Source organism: Pinus tabuliformis, chromosome 1_1 (assembly GCF_031772625.1).
Source record: "Pinus tabuliformis cultivar Carrire ecotype Pingquan chromosome 1_1, CPIR1, whole genome shotgun sequence".
In the NCBI taxonomy this organism is placed as follows: domain Eukaryota; kingdom Viridiplantae; phylum Streptophyta; class Pinopsida; order Pinales; family Pinaceae; genus Pinus; species Pinus tabuliformis.
The window spans coordinates 660,292,608-660,310,397 of record NC_142297.1 but is presented as its reverse complement, the minus strand read 5'-3'; positions in this window follow the sequence as shown (position 1 = coordinate 660,310,397).

Below are 17,790 nucleotides of genomic sequence, written 5' to 3'. Positions count from 1 at the left end.
TTAACACCAAATTGACATCATGGTAAACATAAAAATATCCCATTAAGTATGACTTAAATATGGTTCAAATAATCTCAGCTTTAGCCCATGCATGTGGCAGAGTAATTTCTGAGGTGTGAAGTTTTATTAGAGGCACTATTTGTTTGTTTATTTTGGTTAGAAAAAGGATTTTCTCTTGGTTTTATGTGACTTCCAGATTATCATTTGTAGCATGTCGAGAAATGGAAAATAATAATGTGTGACATTTATCTTTCAGAAATTGATGTTGAATGAAAGGATATAGAATTTAACCACGCTACAGTTTTCTTTGGTAAAGGCAAAAAAACATCTTAAAAAGTTGCCTACGAATACACCATATATAGAGTTTGAACAAAAGTAATATATGGATTTTCCTTTTGCGGAGATGTTATTTTTTCTACCCAAGATATCACAACAAGAAAAATATTGATATTGTAGGAATTATTTGAGGACCTCATTAAGGCCAATTTTCCTGATGTCCTACTTGATTAATACCTTCTCATGACAGGAAGGCTTTAAATATGAATTTATATGTTCCTGAAACAAATCAAATTCAAAGTTTGTAGATATAAAAGACAAAAAAAAAATGTCAATGCCTTCGTTTGATTGTTACTTGACTTTGGTGTAGGCAGGTTACATGAAATGGGATTGGAAAAAGGATGGGGAGACAATCCAGAGCATGTCTTGGATATGATTCATTTGTTATTGGAGATTCTTCAGGCACCTAAGCCATCGACTTTGGAAATGTTTCTAGTAGGGATTCCTATAGTTTTTAATGTTGTGATTCTTTCACCTCATGGTTATTTTGGGCAAGAAAATGTTTTAGGAATGCTAGACAAGGCATTGGTGGACAGGTAAACAAATTTCTTATAATAGAAATATTCATTCCATGATATCCTCTCTTTATTGTTTGAATGTATTTTGAATGTTTCTTTTGATTTTGTTGTCTTTTAACTATGAAATTGAAAATGCTTGGTATCATGTCCATTCAAAAAACATCAAAAGCTTGAAGATGAGCTTAGTATTACAAGATATTAATTGAAATCCTTTTAGTTTTTTTGTGTTAAAATATTTTCATGACTATTAAAAAAGTTTACTTTCATGTTGTTATTTGAGCACAGGTTGTATATATACTTAACCAAGTTCACACGTTAGAGAATGAAATGTTGTTGCCAATAAAATGGCAAGGGTTAAACATCACACCTCCAATTATTTATTTTAACAAGTTATCTACAACCTGAGCTTTTTAACATGTAACTTAGTTGGCATGATTGTGCCTAAGCTTTCTCTGAAGGTTGAATATAACTAAGTTACTAAGGTGTTATTTTCTATGGTGATGTTTTATTTGCTTTGTTTACACAGGGGATATGCCCAAATAATGGCCACTATCCCCAAATGAAGAAAACGTGTTCAAGTTTCTTGCTTTTATGGGGGGGGGAATGACATTGGCATTGTTGATGTTGAGGTATATTTCATAGTCTACTTTATTTTACATTCGTGTATTCATTGTCTTTCATGTCTTGTACTCTGCATTGTATCTTCTTTCATTTTCAGGAGAGAAACTCAATATTGATGGTAAGAAGCGGGAATTGAAGAAAGAGGAGAACAATAATACTGGAGCGACAAATACAAAATGAGAGAGAAGAGAATCGGTCTAGTGATACCCTTAGAGCCAATATCTTGCATAAGACACACACATATAAACTGATGGTCAAGTCTTCAGAGATGGTGAATTCATCTGCAATGCTTTGGCAACACAGTAGTAATGTTTTGAATTGACGAACAATATTTCATGTGTAAATTGTAGTCTAACCGATATTAAGTTGGAAACTCATATTGTAATACTTGATATTTTATATAGGAAAATTTATATGGTTGAAATTATTTTTATTTGCACTAGATATTATTTAGTCTTGTAATTAACATATGTAACTTTGCGTTATCATATTAGATGAACATGCACATTGTATGAGATTTTTTTTTAATTTAGTCACAAAATCATACTAACTAATTTATGTTGGTTAATAATGAACACATAAAATCAATCTAAAACTACTAAATTAGTAGTTTATATTGATTAATGGTGAACACAAATACCCCGGATGCGGGTGTCTAAGGCCGCTTTCATTGCGATGGGACTGGAGTGGGTTGAGCAGAGCCGCCACCTGCCAGCCTTGTACAACGGAGCCAGATCCATGTGGAGGGAGGATCACAAGCAGGTGGGTTTCACTTGGTTTAAAGGAATGTATGCTGGCGACATTAATACTATGTTCACCTCCGCACGCGTTGTCTTGTTTTGGCTCTCAGCTCCCATGAATGCCACAGTTATGGCGGGAGTGTCTCGAGGCAGGGGAAGGTGCATAATAACCAGACTCTGCCATGGGTTTCTTCTGCTGTTCCTTGTGTTGTGTTGGTTGGGCTCTGGCTCAGCTAGCTCGAAGCCTCTGTCTACTTCTCCGACTCCCGCTGCTGCTTTGGGCTCCCGTCCGATAGCCTGTGTGTATGGTCTTAGACATATCTCTCCGGTGGTCTGTTCTGTAATCCATAAAGGCGCTGTCTCTGCTGTCATGCCTCGGCTCCGCCAAAGAATGCTTAGCCGCAGAGGCACCTCTCGGGGTGCACCTTCTCGCCCTTCTTCCGGTGATGCTACTTCTAGTCAGCACCCTCGCACTCGCAGCGGAAGAGGGAGCATTCTGAGGCCCAGTCAATTTCTTGAACCCAGCTCTCCAGGTTCCTCATCTTCGCCCTACTTCGGTTATGCAATCTTCACATTCAACTGCTCCCTGAATCGTCCTCGGATCATTGCCCATGTATCTGTGCTCTTTCTCGAGGAAGCCCAAGAAGAGGGTGAATCCAGTATTCTTCGGGAGGACCAGGGAATATTTCCGATGCCAATTGTAGGTTCCTTGCGAGACATGGAAACGCTGTCCAGCAACGTCAATGACACAATGATGGAGCCTGTGGCCCCGGTTTCGATTGTGAATGAGGAGGCCCAAGCTCAGGACCTGGCTGATGGTGGATGGTGCAGGATCGTGGAGGAGACTCCTGAAGTTTAAACCAAGCTTTGGAGCTTCTTTTCAGGTTATGCGGCCCAGTAGCGAGAGCTTTTTGTCTATACTGATAGTCTTTTGTATCTATTGTTGTGTCGAGGTCAATCATGTTTGTTTTTTTGTAAATCTGGTAAGCTCAGGAAGGTTAAATTGTGTTCCTTTGGATCCCCTGTGTGGGACTGCAAAACTTGGTCTTGTCCAACAGCTATGCTCTGGACACTTTCTGTTTCATGCTGCCTTCCCTTCTGGACAACTGGTTCTTTTTGCTCGTCATGTTGTAATTTACACTTTTAATGTGAATAATAGAATAGTCTTATTTAAAAAAAAATGGTGAACACAAATAAAATGAATATATGACTAAATTAGTCGTTTATAATGATTATGAATTAAATGAAATGAAATGAATAGAAACTACTAAATCGTTCGTTTATATAATGAATATGAAAATACCAAAAAAAGATAAATGATCACTGCAAATGATAAAATTGTGATTAAAATGATGACTAGATTTTGCATACATACGACTATTAGTAGCTAATTTACAGTGTCTTATAACATGACCAAAATTTAGTCATATTTCTCTGGTCATTAATTGGTTTCAAATGATGAATAAAATTTGCATATATATGACTATTAGTAGTTAATTTACAGTGTCTTATAACACGAGCAACATTTTGGTCATATTTCTTTGGTCATTAATTTGTTTTCTTAGGGATTTATATAGTAATATATTTTGTTGTATATTTGGTTATTAATTGCGGTAATTAATGACTAAACTAATGATTAAATATACTACTAGATAATAAAATTGAGACAATCAATTAATGAATAAGCTAAAAATGATTAAAAGTTGGTCGCGTTATAAGATACTGTAAATTAACTACTATTGGTCACCAACTAAAAAATGGTGGTTTATATGAAAATTTTAGTCATTTTTTTGGTAACTAATTAGTCATTTTGTACTAGTGGAAGAAGATAGAGATAAAGAGAGACAAATAGAGACATAGATAGATATGGAGAGAGAGAGAGTGTGTGTGGTGTGTGCATGGAGGTGAGATAGAAAGAAAAAGAAGGAGAGGTGGAGGGAGATATCTATATATATTTATATAGATAGATAGATAGATAGATGGAGGGGGTGAAAGAGAAGGAAGAAGAGAGATACATAGAGAGGAGGAATAAGCAGTGAGAGAGAGAGAGATGGGGGGGAGAGAGAAGGAGAGAGGGAGGGATATAGACACAAAGATGAAAGGAAGAAAATAGAGGAACAAAAAGACAAATACATATATTATATAGTATATATAATATTGGAAATTATTAACTATAAAATAAGAGGAAGTAAGTATTTTGCAAAAGATAAAAGAAGTTGGATTTAAAAAGCCATGAATATTTTCGTTTTCCACTTAAATAGATGCATTGATCTCAATGTAGTTGTTGATTTATAATCCTAATTGATTGCTTCCACTAGATGCATTGATATATGTGTTATAGTAATTCAACCATAAATAAAATAATTGGATTTTCACCTTAAATAAAATGTTCACTTACCTTAAATGTTTGTTTCTTGAAACTATAAACTATTCGTAATTGACTACATTCTTATTAAACTCATTTTCCATGATTCAACATTTCTAGACACTTTGCATTCAAACGAGGTAATAGAAAACAACTACCATTGAAACTTACTTGAGGTTAAACCCTCCATAAGTCACAATGACTAACTTTGGAGAAAGATACTATAAATAATGGAGAACAAGAGAGACAATGTATACGTTCACTATAGTAGCTCAATTTAAAGATGTGCATAATCTTCAATTTCAACTGCCCCTTTCATATGATCAATATGAAAAGATGGAAAAACTTAAAGATGTGGCAATAAGAACAATAGAAGAAAATAGTTTGAGATTGATCAGAATGAATACTATTTATAATTAACTAAATTCCTTGTTGTTCACATTTTCTATCATTCAACAATGTTATATTATCACTTTGCATTCAAAACTTTTATTTCATCATTTTTCATCATTCATATTGTTAATAGACTCCATCATCTCAACAAACTGAAGAGAAAATTTAAAATTAAAATGCCTAGGTCAATCTTAAACATATTTGGCATATTTAAAATGATCAAATTATTTAGATGTTAAACAAATTTTATGTGACCGCACACAACCAAAACTAGCCTAAATCCATCTTAACCCCAGATTTATTGAGCATTGAGAGGGATCAAAGCTCTTGAGGTGCAAGCCTTGAAAAGGTATGAACCTTGAGAGATTTGATCCCTCTCATCACTTGTTAAATGAAGGATTAAAATAGATTTAAACTGGTTTTAACAAATCTTTACCAAATTTTGGACAAATTTAATTAAGAAATATATGCAATATAACCATAATGAACACCCCCAAAATAATACACATACCTAAAACATGGTGTGTCAATGGCTACTCAGTAGCCCCCGTGGGTGAAGTGGCAATGTTGGGCATTGCTCTCCCCCACACAACATCTAACAAAGTTTGTTACATGTTGTGTAAGGGACGACGATGCTCGATATCAGCCTTTCACCCACAAGGGCTACCAAATAGTTAGTGACACAGACTACAACTAGTCGTGTCATCCACTGCATGGTGGTTCCCTAGACAAAGGTATGATGTTGGGCATTGCCCTCTCCACCACATTTTTCTTTTCATTCCTCGTTTTCGAACAAAATTGTTTTTTTAATTAATTTTGTTTTTAATTTTTTTTTACATTTTATTTTAGTTTATTTTATATTTTTAATAATTAAATATAGAAGATTTGTGAGAAGAATATTACTTCCAGGCGCGTTTGAGCCCCGGAGTCCTCCATGGCTCCCTCCTGAACCTTCCCCGCGGGCCTGTGTCTGGCAGCGCTGCTGCTCGGCGGCGCCTGCCCTTTGCCCAGGGCCTCCTGCCCTCTCTCAGATCGGGGCCTTTGCCCTCCTTCTTTTCCGGGGCCTCTGCCTCGTCTCCCTGCTGATCCCTTCCCCTCTGAGCGTTCGCGCCTGGCAGCGCTGCTTCTAGGGTTCTCCCTCCCTCTGGCGCCTCCGCAGGAGAGCCAGAGGTGCAGAAGCATCGCCTTCAATGGATCCACCTCATAAGGAACACGAGGATCTCGAAAAGTCCTTTGCCTCTCTTATTCCAGAGAACTCTGCAGAAAGAATCAGACCTACAGCATCAAGATTCATCAAAAAGCTAGATGAAATACCGGAAGTCTCGCTCCCTCCCGCCCTCCCGAGGAGAGCTGCAGTAGCCTTAGCTGACCGGGGCCTGGTTGGCCAGTTTACCGGACTATGGCCCTCTCCTCGCACAATTCAACGATGGGTAGAAAGGAACTGGAACTCGATGGTTCAAGGAAAGATAGCAATAAGGTTCTGTGGAAGAGGGTTTTTCACTTTCCTCTTCGAAACAACGGAGGATCGGAACCTCATTTTCAGAAATGGTCCTTACTTCATGGACACTAGAGGCCTCTATTTGAACAGATGGATCCCTGATTTTGACCCAGAGATGGACGTCCCTAATGCTGTTCCTGTTTGGGTCCGCCTCCCGCACCTGCCGCTCCACTGCTGGGGTGACGAATCTGTAAAAGCCATTGGAAACGCAGTGGGAAAATATATCGATAGATCGGAACCAAAAGAGAATATGCATGCATGTGCAAGGATCTGTGTGGAAGTTGATCTGGGAAAGGGGCTGCCAGAAGCAATCAAGCTCAAAGTCGACCAGTGGACGCACATACAGCAAGTGGACTACGAGCAACTACCGTTCAAGTGCAAGGTATGTCATGAATATGGGCATTTTGCAAACCGATGTACTAAATCTAAGTTAAATGTATCTGAAACTAATACTGAAGCTCCGGAAGAAGCATGGGAAACAGTCAAGAAAAAGAAATCAAACCCTCCTCCATCGAGTATCTCTAAACCACCTCCAGAAACCCCACCCTCCCCTTCTCATCCCTCCGGATCTGGCCCTCCATTCCTCTCATCCTCCAACCCTTTCGAAACCCTGTCCACTGAAGAACCCCCTTCCCCCCCTCCTTCACCAAGAGCCCCCTTTGTTCCTCCTGAATCTCCTCACCCAACCTCTCCTCCTCCAATAGCAGAAAGAATCTTAACAAGAAACAAGTCTAAGGAAACTAGCTCTTCCATCGACCCTCCAAGAAAAGTGGGAAGAAAATCCAATAAAGAAATAAGGGATGAGACAGCTGCCAAAGAGATGGCCACAGGGACCCAACAACCAATGGATACATTCCTAGACAAATCTAAAGGAAGCGGGGAGAGAACGAAAGAGAAAGGTGGGGCCCACACAAAACATAAATGATGAATCTGGTCTCTTGGAATTGTAGGGGGATGGGCTCCTCCCTTAAAGTAAATGCAGTCCGAGACCTACTAAAATCAGAACATCCGGACATCCTCCTTCTCCAGGAGAACAAAATCACCGAGCAGGAATTCCAAAGCAGTTTGAAAAAAAGCAACATATATGAGGGAACAGCAGTAAGTGCAGCAGGAGCCTCAGGAGGCTTAGGGATGCTCTGGGATAAGAACAAATGGAAGCTCAAAGACTACAGGCAAAGTAGATGGTGGATCAGAACAGACATACAAAACATAGAAGCAATAGAAGAATACACTATTTACAATGTGTACGCCCCCCCTCACTACAGAGAAAAAGCCATTTGTTGGGAGTCAATCTCATCTGATCTAATGGACGCCCAAAGAATAAACATCTGCCTGGGAGGAGATATGAACCTAATCAGAAATGCAGAAGAAAAGATAGGAGGGAATTTCTTGGCAGATCCCTCAAGAGATGCCCTCGAAGAAATCATTCAAGCTCATAATCTGGTGGACATACAGCCTCAGAATGGGCGCTTCACATGGTCAAATAAGCGAACAGGAAGGAACAACATAAAAGAAAGGCTGGATCGTATTCTGGTCCAAGAGACCATAGTGGCTAATTTCACAAGCATCCAAAGCTTCATCATTCAAGGGTATATCTCAGATCATAAACCAGTGGCACTGAAAATGGATAAGGGGAGGAATATGGGTCCGCTCCCGTTTAAATACAACAGAGCCTGGGACAAATGCGAGGACTTCAAACCTCTGATAAAAGTGCAGTGGGCAACTAAAATATTAGGCTCCCCTCACTTCATATGGGAAACCAAGCTCAAGCTCCTTCGGATTGCAATCAAAAATTGGGCAAGAGACAAGGCAAAAGAAGAAAGTAAAAAGAAATCTGAACTCCAAGCAAAACTAACACTATGGAATCTAGAAAAGGAAACCAGACAAGAAACGGAGGAAGACCAAGCAAAAGAAAACGAATTGTACAAGGAGATGTACAAGCAGAATAGAAAAGAGGAAGAGGAGCAAAGGCAAAAATCAAGATGCCTTTGGCTCAAATCGGGAGACCGCAACACATCCTTTTTCCATAACAGCCTGAAACTAAGAAGAGCTGGAAACAATATCGAAAAAATAGCAGTGGAAGGTGTAGAGATAAAAGATCAAGAGGAGATTAGGGAGGCAGCAACTCAGCACTTCCAAAACCTCTTAACCGCTGATCCGCATCACATGCTCAACCTGGACTTCTTCAAAAATTTGAAAAACAAAATCTCAGAAGAACAGAACGTTGAACTGGACAAAGAGCTCACGGTGGAAGAAATCGAAGGGTCAATATACAGTATGGCCTCGGACAAGGCTCCGAGGCCCGATGGCTTCACAGTGGACTTTTATAAGACTCATTGGGATATCATAAAGAAGGACTACATCAGGGTGGCAAAAAACTTCTTCGCTAAATGCAAAATGGGCAGTGGTATGAAATCCTCCCATCTGGCCCTTATTCCCAAAGACCCTAATCCCCAATCCTTTGATAGATTCCGCCCCATATCCCTTTGTAATGTCTCCTACAAGATCATAACCAAGATCCTAGCAAACAGACTCAAAAATCTGCTCCCCTCCCTCATCTCAGAGAACCAAGGTGGCTTCGTTCCCAGGAGGAAAATCTCTGACAATGTCATCCTTATCCAGGAGGCTATTCAGAGCAGCATATCAAGAAACGAAAGGGGTATGATCATTAAGCTTGACATGGCAAATGCATTTGACCGGGTGAATCATGCATTCCTTCAGGCAGTTCTAAAAGAATTCAGGATATCTGAGCTCTTCATCAACAAGGTCATGGAATGCATATCAGACAATTGGACGCTCCCCCTTATAAATGGCAGGCCCAGCAAGGCTTTCAAAAGCACGAGAGGATTGAGACAGGGGTGCCCTCTTTCCCCCTTCCTCTATATTATCATGGCGGAAACTCTCAGCCTACAGCTGGAGAATATGCAAAGGACAAAGGAAATAACAGGGGTTGAAATAGCAAGAGGTGTCAAAGGGATCAATTACTCCCTGTTTGCAGATGACACTTTATTAATAGGAGGTGCCTCAAGTCTCATGGCCCGGAGATTAAAAAAAGCTCTAGACCTTTTTTTGCAAGCCTCTGGAGGCAAGCTAAACAACCATAAATGCATGATTTATACTTGGAACGTCCCCAGACATATAATTCAGAGAATTTCCACAATAATGGAAATCCCGGCTCAAAGGAATTGGACTTACTTTATGTACCTAGGGCTACCTCTAGCAAAAGAAACTTTAAAATCAGAGATTTGGGTCAAGCCGATTGAAAAATTGAGAGGCAAACTTCAAAGCTGGGGAGTATACTGGCTAAACTTGGCGGGCAGAACAATACTAATCAAAGCCATTCTCACAGCTCTCCCAATATATCAATTTGCAACCACTTTAGCCCCGGCTAGCATCCACAAACACATGGAGCTGATAATCAGAGGTTTCCTGTGGCAAGGAGGAAAGCAAAATTCAAAAAAGTTTAGTCTGGTAAAGTGGGACAAGGTCACTCTTCCCCTAGAGAAGGGTGGACTCGGAATCAGAATCCCAAGACTAGCAAACATGGCCATGGGCTTCAAGCTAATTTGGCGAATTCTCAATGAAAGAGGAACCTGGTGGACAGAAGCCATTAAGAAGAAGTACCTGAGCGGGGTCAATAGCAACATCCTCACTGAAACCATCATTGATAGGCAGGGTACGCCTATGTGGAAACTGATTAAAAAAATGCTCCCTCAATTTAAATCCTATATATCCAGGGTACCGGGTAATGGCAAGGAGATTAATATTTGGAAGGACAGGATAATGGGGTCAAATGAAAGGGAATCCCTCCTCAAATTCAGGCCCCTCCAGAGGTGGATGACTGAGGCAAAACTCAAAACCCTCTTTGATATCTCTCTTTGGGAGAACAACTCTTGGATAGGGTGGAGATCCTTTAACCTCCCCTCGGATCTTGCAAACCTATGGGCCGAGCTCAAGACCTCCCTTACAGGCGCAGCTCCCACCAACAAACAGATTGAGGATAATTTTGTTTGGGATCCTAATGGTGGAAGATACACGGTGAAAGAAGGCTACAAAGCTCTTCAAAATACCTCAGCAGTCAATACATGGCCCCTACACAAAGTTGCATGGAGAATTGAAAGTCTACCAAAGGTGAAACTGTTCAACTGGACCCTACTCCATGGCAAAATCCTCACTGCGGAGAACCTTAAGAAGAAAGGCATCCAAGGTCCCTCTATTTGTTGCATGTGCAAGGCAGCGGAGGAAAGCAGCATACACATTTTCATAGAGTGCCCGTTCACCAAAACTTGTTGGAAGCTCCTCACCAGCCCCTTAGACACAGGTGAGTTGCCAAACCAAATCACTCTTCTTCAGAAAAACTGGGGGAAACTCCTACCTCAGAGCAAAAAAGGCAAGACCCTAGCAGCAAGGCTCTGGAACAGCATTCCTCCAAATCTTTGCTGGCAGATTTGGATCTCCCGGAATAAGTGTATATTCAACAACGAAAAACCAAGCACAGTTAGCACCATTGCAAAAACAACGACACTAATCTCAGAAACTATCGAGGCTAATGGTATAACTCAGGTGGACATGGACTCGTCTGATGCAAAAATAAAAGAGTGGTTGGGCAAATTTAAGTATGGGACAACTCCTTCGAAAAACCCAAGCATCTGGAAAGGCAACCCGGATTGGAAATTTCGTGGGACAAAAGAAGAAGTCACCCAGTGGATTCAGAACCAAAGGAGACCTGTCCTCCAGTTCGATGGAGCTTCCAAGAATAATCCTGGTCAAGCTGGAGCGGGTGGGATCATTAAAGATCCTCAAGGGAAAGTTCTAGTATCTTATGAATGGGGTTTAGGCACCATGACCAATAACAAGGCAGAGGCGTATAGCCTTCTGTTGGGAACCTCTATCTCTCGGAAATTAGGCCTTCAGAACCTTCTTATTTTGGGCGATTCTGCAATCATCATTGCGGCCATGACATCAGGGAGAGACTTCAAGCAGATGGCATTGAATAATATCAAAACTAGGATAAAGGAAAACATTAGGCAGCTGGGAGAGGTCTCGTTCAAGCATATTCTGAGGGAGAAAAACAGGGAGGCGGATGAGCAAGCAAATAAAGCCACAGGTAGGCAGCCAGGTCAGATAAGAGAGAATGACAATGTATATGGTAAGGATATCCCATAAAAAGATCCCACACATCGCCTCAATACAGGACAACAGTCAACTCAGACAGGAGGATCATCCTCTCAGATCTCCCTCGAACTCTTCATTCCGCCTCCCAACCCATCTCGACTGCATAACTCGGTACCAAGGATCCATTTTCTGTCAACAAAATATGATCCATATCAGCAAGCTAAGTTTAATCATGTTTTTTATCCTGACTCGCGCAGCCAATCTCTGGAGGGGAGACCGAGCCCATCTCTCTCACATGATTCTGGGCGGCAGAGAAATCATTTCAAAGAGCAGCCCTCTTCACATGTCTGGATTCATGCATCGGACCGATAACAGGAGAAGCCTCCCGCTCTCTTTAAATGGCACCTCAGATCTCAGAAACCACAACGCCCGCAATTTTGCAAGGCATAATACTGTTGTTCTCTTTAAAAGTTGGCTTCGTGTGACCTCCAACAGCTCGCAGCGGGATCAAGCCTACATCCAGATCTTGGTAAACTTTGTCTCTTGCTCTGTGGGTTTTATTATAACTAACTCTCTGTGTTCCATTCTCTGCAGAGCTTTTAGAAATCTTCCCTAGCTCTCTCATCTCAGCTCCCTGAGCCCTTTGATCTTATATTCTCCAACCCAGAACCTCTGCGCCATTGCTTATCCTCCTCTAATACCCTCGCCCTCAGCTCTTATCGGGCCCCCTCTTATCTCAAACACTGGTCCTTTAATCACTGAAATGGCTGAGCAGCATAACAATCCTCCCGCTCAGGCCCAACCCGGCATCGTTCTGGACAGAATCTTCAATAATAGGGACTGCACCATGTGCAAGGCCCATACGATTATGATAAACAGCCTCACAAAGCAACTCAAGGAGCTGACGGATGACTACCATGCAGACAAGAATTCTAAGCGAAAAAAGCTAGACAAAAGGAAGAATGAGATCGAAGCTCTTCAAGATAGATGCAGCCACTTGGAGGCAGCCATTCAACACATTCGCTCTCTCACTCAGAGTTACCAGGCCGAAACTTCAACCAAGGCAAGCGCAAGGCACCAGGATGACTCAGTCACTCAACACCTCCCTTAATAGATATGCAATGTAAATTTAAATGGATAGGCGGTTCCTTCGTTAGACAATACAGTCGTCTTCATTTTGCTTTCTGTCTAATCAAAAGAAGCAATGAGGAATACGGGCTTGCGAACCCGTTTTTGACCCTCAGCTTTCAGATCCTTTTCCCCTATGTAATCGAATTCAGTATTGCTGGCTTTTTATAATATATAAGTAACCGACTTTGTTAAAAAAAAAATAATTAAATATATTTTTAAATTTTTTGTGTTTGATTTTTTTTTTAAATAAAAAGAGATAATTTGTTTTTCTTAATTTATTTTTTTCGATTTTAATTTCAATTTTAAAGTCTTTTTCATGTATATATGTTTAAAAAAAATATTTTGATGTTTTTTAATTAATTAACTTATTTTATTTAATATAGGTATATTTTTCCCGGATGCGGGTGCATAAGGGAAGAGGGAAGGGCACGCGCCATCACGTGGGCGGGTGTCAAGCTCACAGGACCTGGTGGTACCACGCGTTGGGCGGCATTAAAACAGTTGAATGCGACGAGGAGAAGGCATTAATGCCTGTCTACTCGGCTCGAGGGAGGCAGTTGGGAGACAGGGTGGTGAGGGAGGTTAAACTGTGGAGGATGGCGCGACGGAGGGAAACTCGTGAGCATTGTAAGGAGACCCTTCTCCGCGCAAACAACAATGCGATTGCAGAGCTGAGGGGTGTAAGCTCCAGGAGTTGGGATTGCGAGAAGGTTGCTCGTGAGACTGCTGTTCGTGAGACTGTTGTTCGTCTCTGGAGTGGGTGCTGGTTCTTTTTGCTGGAATTCTTGTTGCTGATTCTTGTTGCTCGAGGGGCGGATTTGCTGAGTCTTTTGGCTCGAGGGGCGGATTCTTGTTGCTGGGGCTGGTTCTTGGAGCTGGTCCGTGTTGCAGGGGTCGGTTCTTGGAGCTGGTTCTTATTGCCGAGGTTGGTTCTTGGGGCCGGAGTCAGGGCCTGGTGCTGGTGTTCGTTACTGACACTGGGGGTTGCACTTGCCCTTGTTGAAGCGCAGAGTATTGGAATTGGACGGAGGATAAAGATGCCGAGGGATAGGCCAAGAATGGGCAGCCGGAGGGGTGGTATTCAGGGCCGAGCTCCACCGAAAGATGACCATTATTCCCCCTCTTCCTCCATTGAGGTTACCTCGCGGCCTCAATGGTTTCAGGACAGCAACGATGAGGTGGGAGGGCAAAAGGAAAGCAGCCCAATTGCTGAAGAAAGCCAAAGGGAGCTCCCCATGCTCAGGTATCGACTCCCCTGCCCGCAAGTCAATTCCTCTTTGATTGTGTCCATTACTGTTGAACCTGGTATCGAGCCTCTGCCGGAAGGGCAGCGCTCCAGTAGAGAAGACTCTCCAGTTGCTTGCCTTCCGGTCGGAGCAGGGATTGGTTGGGCTCAGCCTGAGCGTATTCCGGGGCCGGGATGGTCGGAGCCTCGTCATGCTTATGGGCTGGGCCTGGAACGCCCTGCCACCAATCTGGATCCTGATGTTGGCCCCTCGGTGCGTGCGGCTGCTACTCTGGCTGGTCCGAGCAAGCCAGCCCAAAAGGGCAGCCCAAATAAGATCATTCAGCTCTCTGATTCGGAGAATACGCTCCACTTCGGGTGCCAAATTGCAGAGGCGCTCCAGTCTACAGATGAAGAATGAAATCGTCCTGGTAATTTCTGTTTTTGTTGGGATTTTCAGGTGTAATTCGGCTATATTGTCAATGTGTCGGCTATATTGTTCAAGTGTCACATGTAATTGTCCAAGTGTCAAGTGTCTTTGTCCAGTTGTCTGTGTCTTTGTCCGGGTCATCCTACGGCCCTGGTGTTTTGGTGTCCATCTATGTTCAGTCCAGCTATGTTCAGTCTATCAATGTTATGTAACAGTGTCAGCAGTGGTACAACAACATACCCAATTTTGAATCTCTTCAATTTGGGCGCTGAAAAGTGGGCAAGGCCAGGGCGCACAAGCAAATCTTCTTAAGCCTTGCCCTTTGTACTCTATTTTGTATACTTGCTTTGTATGATAATAGAATTAGTCAAATTCAGAAAAAAAAAAAAAATATAGGTATATTTTGATGTTTTTTAATTAATTAACTTATTTTATTTAATATATGTATATTTTTAATTTTAATTGTTTTATTATTATTTCTTTCATTACAAAAAATGATTACTATTCTTTTTTATCTTAATTTTTTTTTTTAAATCCACTCCATTTTTTATATAGATTTTCGTTAAAAATAATTAAAAATATCTTAAATTTTTGGTTTTAATTATTATTTTTTATTGAATTTTAAATTATTTTTATTATTTATTTTATAAAAATATTAGAATTTAAAAACTTCATATTTTTAATTTTTTTTTTTTTAAATTTACATTTTTTTTAAGTGTTTTATGATTTTGGGTACATCAATAATAATTTTGTAAGACCTATTTAAAAAATATTGCAATTTTAGTCTCCTATTAAAAATGAGTGAAGTTCTCTGAGGTTAAGATCTCAAAATAGCTATAACTTTAGCCTTAAAAAATATTGTTCTCAATATCAATACTTTTTTATTTAGGTCTTGAATTTTAAGGTTTTTCTTAACCATGATATTTGATTTATAATGTCATGGCTAGAAAACGTTAAAATTTTAAGTATTTTTGTACTCATGACATTTTGTTTTATTTCTATGGTTGAAAAATGTTAGGTTTTTAAGGTTATTTGGAGTCACACTATTTGATATTTAATGTCATCGTTAAAAATTGTTGGAATTTTAAGGTCTTTTGTGATTATAGTTTTGGTTTTTAATACTATGGTTTTAAATGTTGAAATTTTAACCTTAAAAAATGGTGATGATACCTCACCTCTTTTGAATTTTGAGGTATTTTTTATTGTTTTTGGTGCAAAAATAGGGGTTTTTACGGGTTAGAGTTCTAGTTTTGAAGTTATGGTTCTCATTAAGTTGGTAACATCATTTCCTTTAGAAGACCCCTCAAATATTACTCTTTCATTATTTTCTTATTTCCTCTCTTTCTCCCTTTTCCCTCATAGATTTCTCTCTTAAGGTTTCATCTAGAGAGAGACTAGGTTTTCAATTTCACAAGGATCCGTGATGAGGAAGGCAATGGAGTTTTCCTTCCTTCTCCTTTCTTATAGCTTTATTTTACTTTTCCTTTTCCCTTCTTCTCCTTTCTTCTTATTTATTATTGGTTAGGGTTTATGGGTGTGGATTAAGGAACACAATTGCATTCTTGTCAGGAGATTCTAGTTTAGATCGTATCACCCATCTATGTCTCATTATTTAATTTTCTTATAGTATTAAAAACTAATACTTATTTCATGTCTACATTATTCACTTGTTTATATGTAGAGGTTAGGCTAGTTTCAATTCAAATGTGTAATTTTTGTGTAAAAGTTTTATGGGGATATAGCTCAAACAAATTTCTTGCCTTTTGACATGTAATTTAATTTCAAATCCATGTATTCTCTTACCATTTTCAAATTATGTTTTTGTTTTTTAACCATTTCTCTTTTTTGTGATCATAAATTTTAATTTACACTAGATTAATCTAGTTTCATTGTAATTTTGCATTTTTAATGGCATTTTTTTATGGAATTATATATTAAGTAGAGTTTTAGTCTTTTTCCTTTTGACATCTAATCCATGTTCAAATCTCCATATTTATTTTTTATTAAAAAATATTTATTTTTATCTTTATAAATTTTAATTTATAAATAATTGATGTTAAACTCAAGAGTAAACCAATATCAAAATCAATTTAATATCAATTTAAAAATGATTCTAATATGTAAAAAATATAATACAATTTGATGCTAATATCACTACTAATGAGTAGTTTTATTAGATTGCTCCCAAAATAGTGTTTATATATTGCTATAGAACACAACAATGGGACAATGATAGCAAGATATCTAGACACCTTTAAACTAGTAAAAAACAAAATAATCAATAATGTTAGAAAATCCTAAGTTCTTTGAAAATCCCTAGTACAATATAAAAAAATTGTAAGAAAAGAAAAAAAAAAAAAAAAAACAAACAAACACAAAAAAAACTCCATTTCCATAAAGCTAATAATTCTAAGAAAATAAGTAATAAAACTAACCTCAAAATAAGTGAAGATCACCCCTATACACTAAAAAGACGAGGATCAGAGTTGCAAATTCCATTATTGTCAGGTAAAAAAGAACAACAAATGTAAAGGAAGTAACAAAGGGCTACCCTTAACGGCAAACTCAATAATCCATGTAGATTCCATTATTATCACATAAAAAAGGAAACAACAAATGTAAAGGAAGTAACAAAGGGATGACAGACTGATAATTTGAAACTAAGGAAAAGAGTTAAGTATTTAGAACTAGCTTTCCAGTACACGGATATTGTAAAGAGAGCTAACTAGAAGAAAATGTAATATGCTTACAATGCACAGTTCATGTTGTGTAATATATATATAAAAGGAATTCTCTTAAGAATATTTATAAATATAAACCACAAAAGTTTTTGTTTCCTTGTTTCCTCTCACTCATTTGAGTGAAGGAGCCAATTAGGAAAATATAGAATATTTTTTGTGACGTGCTTATTGACTAAACACATAATTACGTCATTTGACTTTATATATATATAAACAAAAAGCTAGCTACAAAAATGTTAAATTTAATGAAAATAATACATAATTTTTTCAAAAAATAATTATAAATAATGTTCATTTTCAATATCTTGGGTATTACAAAAAAAATCCAAGTGTTTTCTAGTTTAATTATGAAAATAATGTTGATTGATTTAATATTTAATTATATTAATTTAGAGTAATGAAAAATATATATTTTGTGAGATTTAAATTAGTGTAATTTTTAGTAGTTAATATTAGTAGATGGACTAATTTTTTATGCATATTATTTGTGAATTTATTTTTTTTCTAAAACTAATTCATCCAAATTTTATAGTATAAAATTATTTTATTTTAAAGATCACTACAATTGTTTAGAGATTATATAAAATTATTAGAAATTAAAATGTTTTTGCTAAATTTTTACCAACATTTTCTAGTTTGCAAATTAGGAATTATTAACATACACCAAGGCTTCTAAA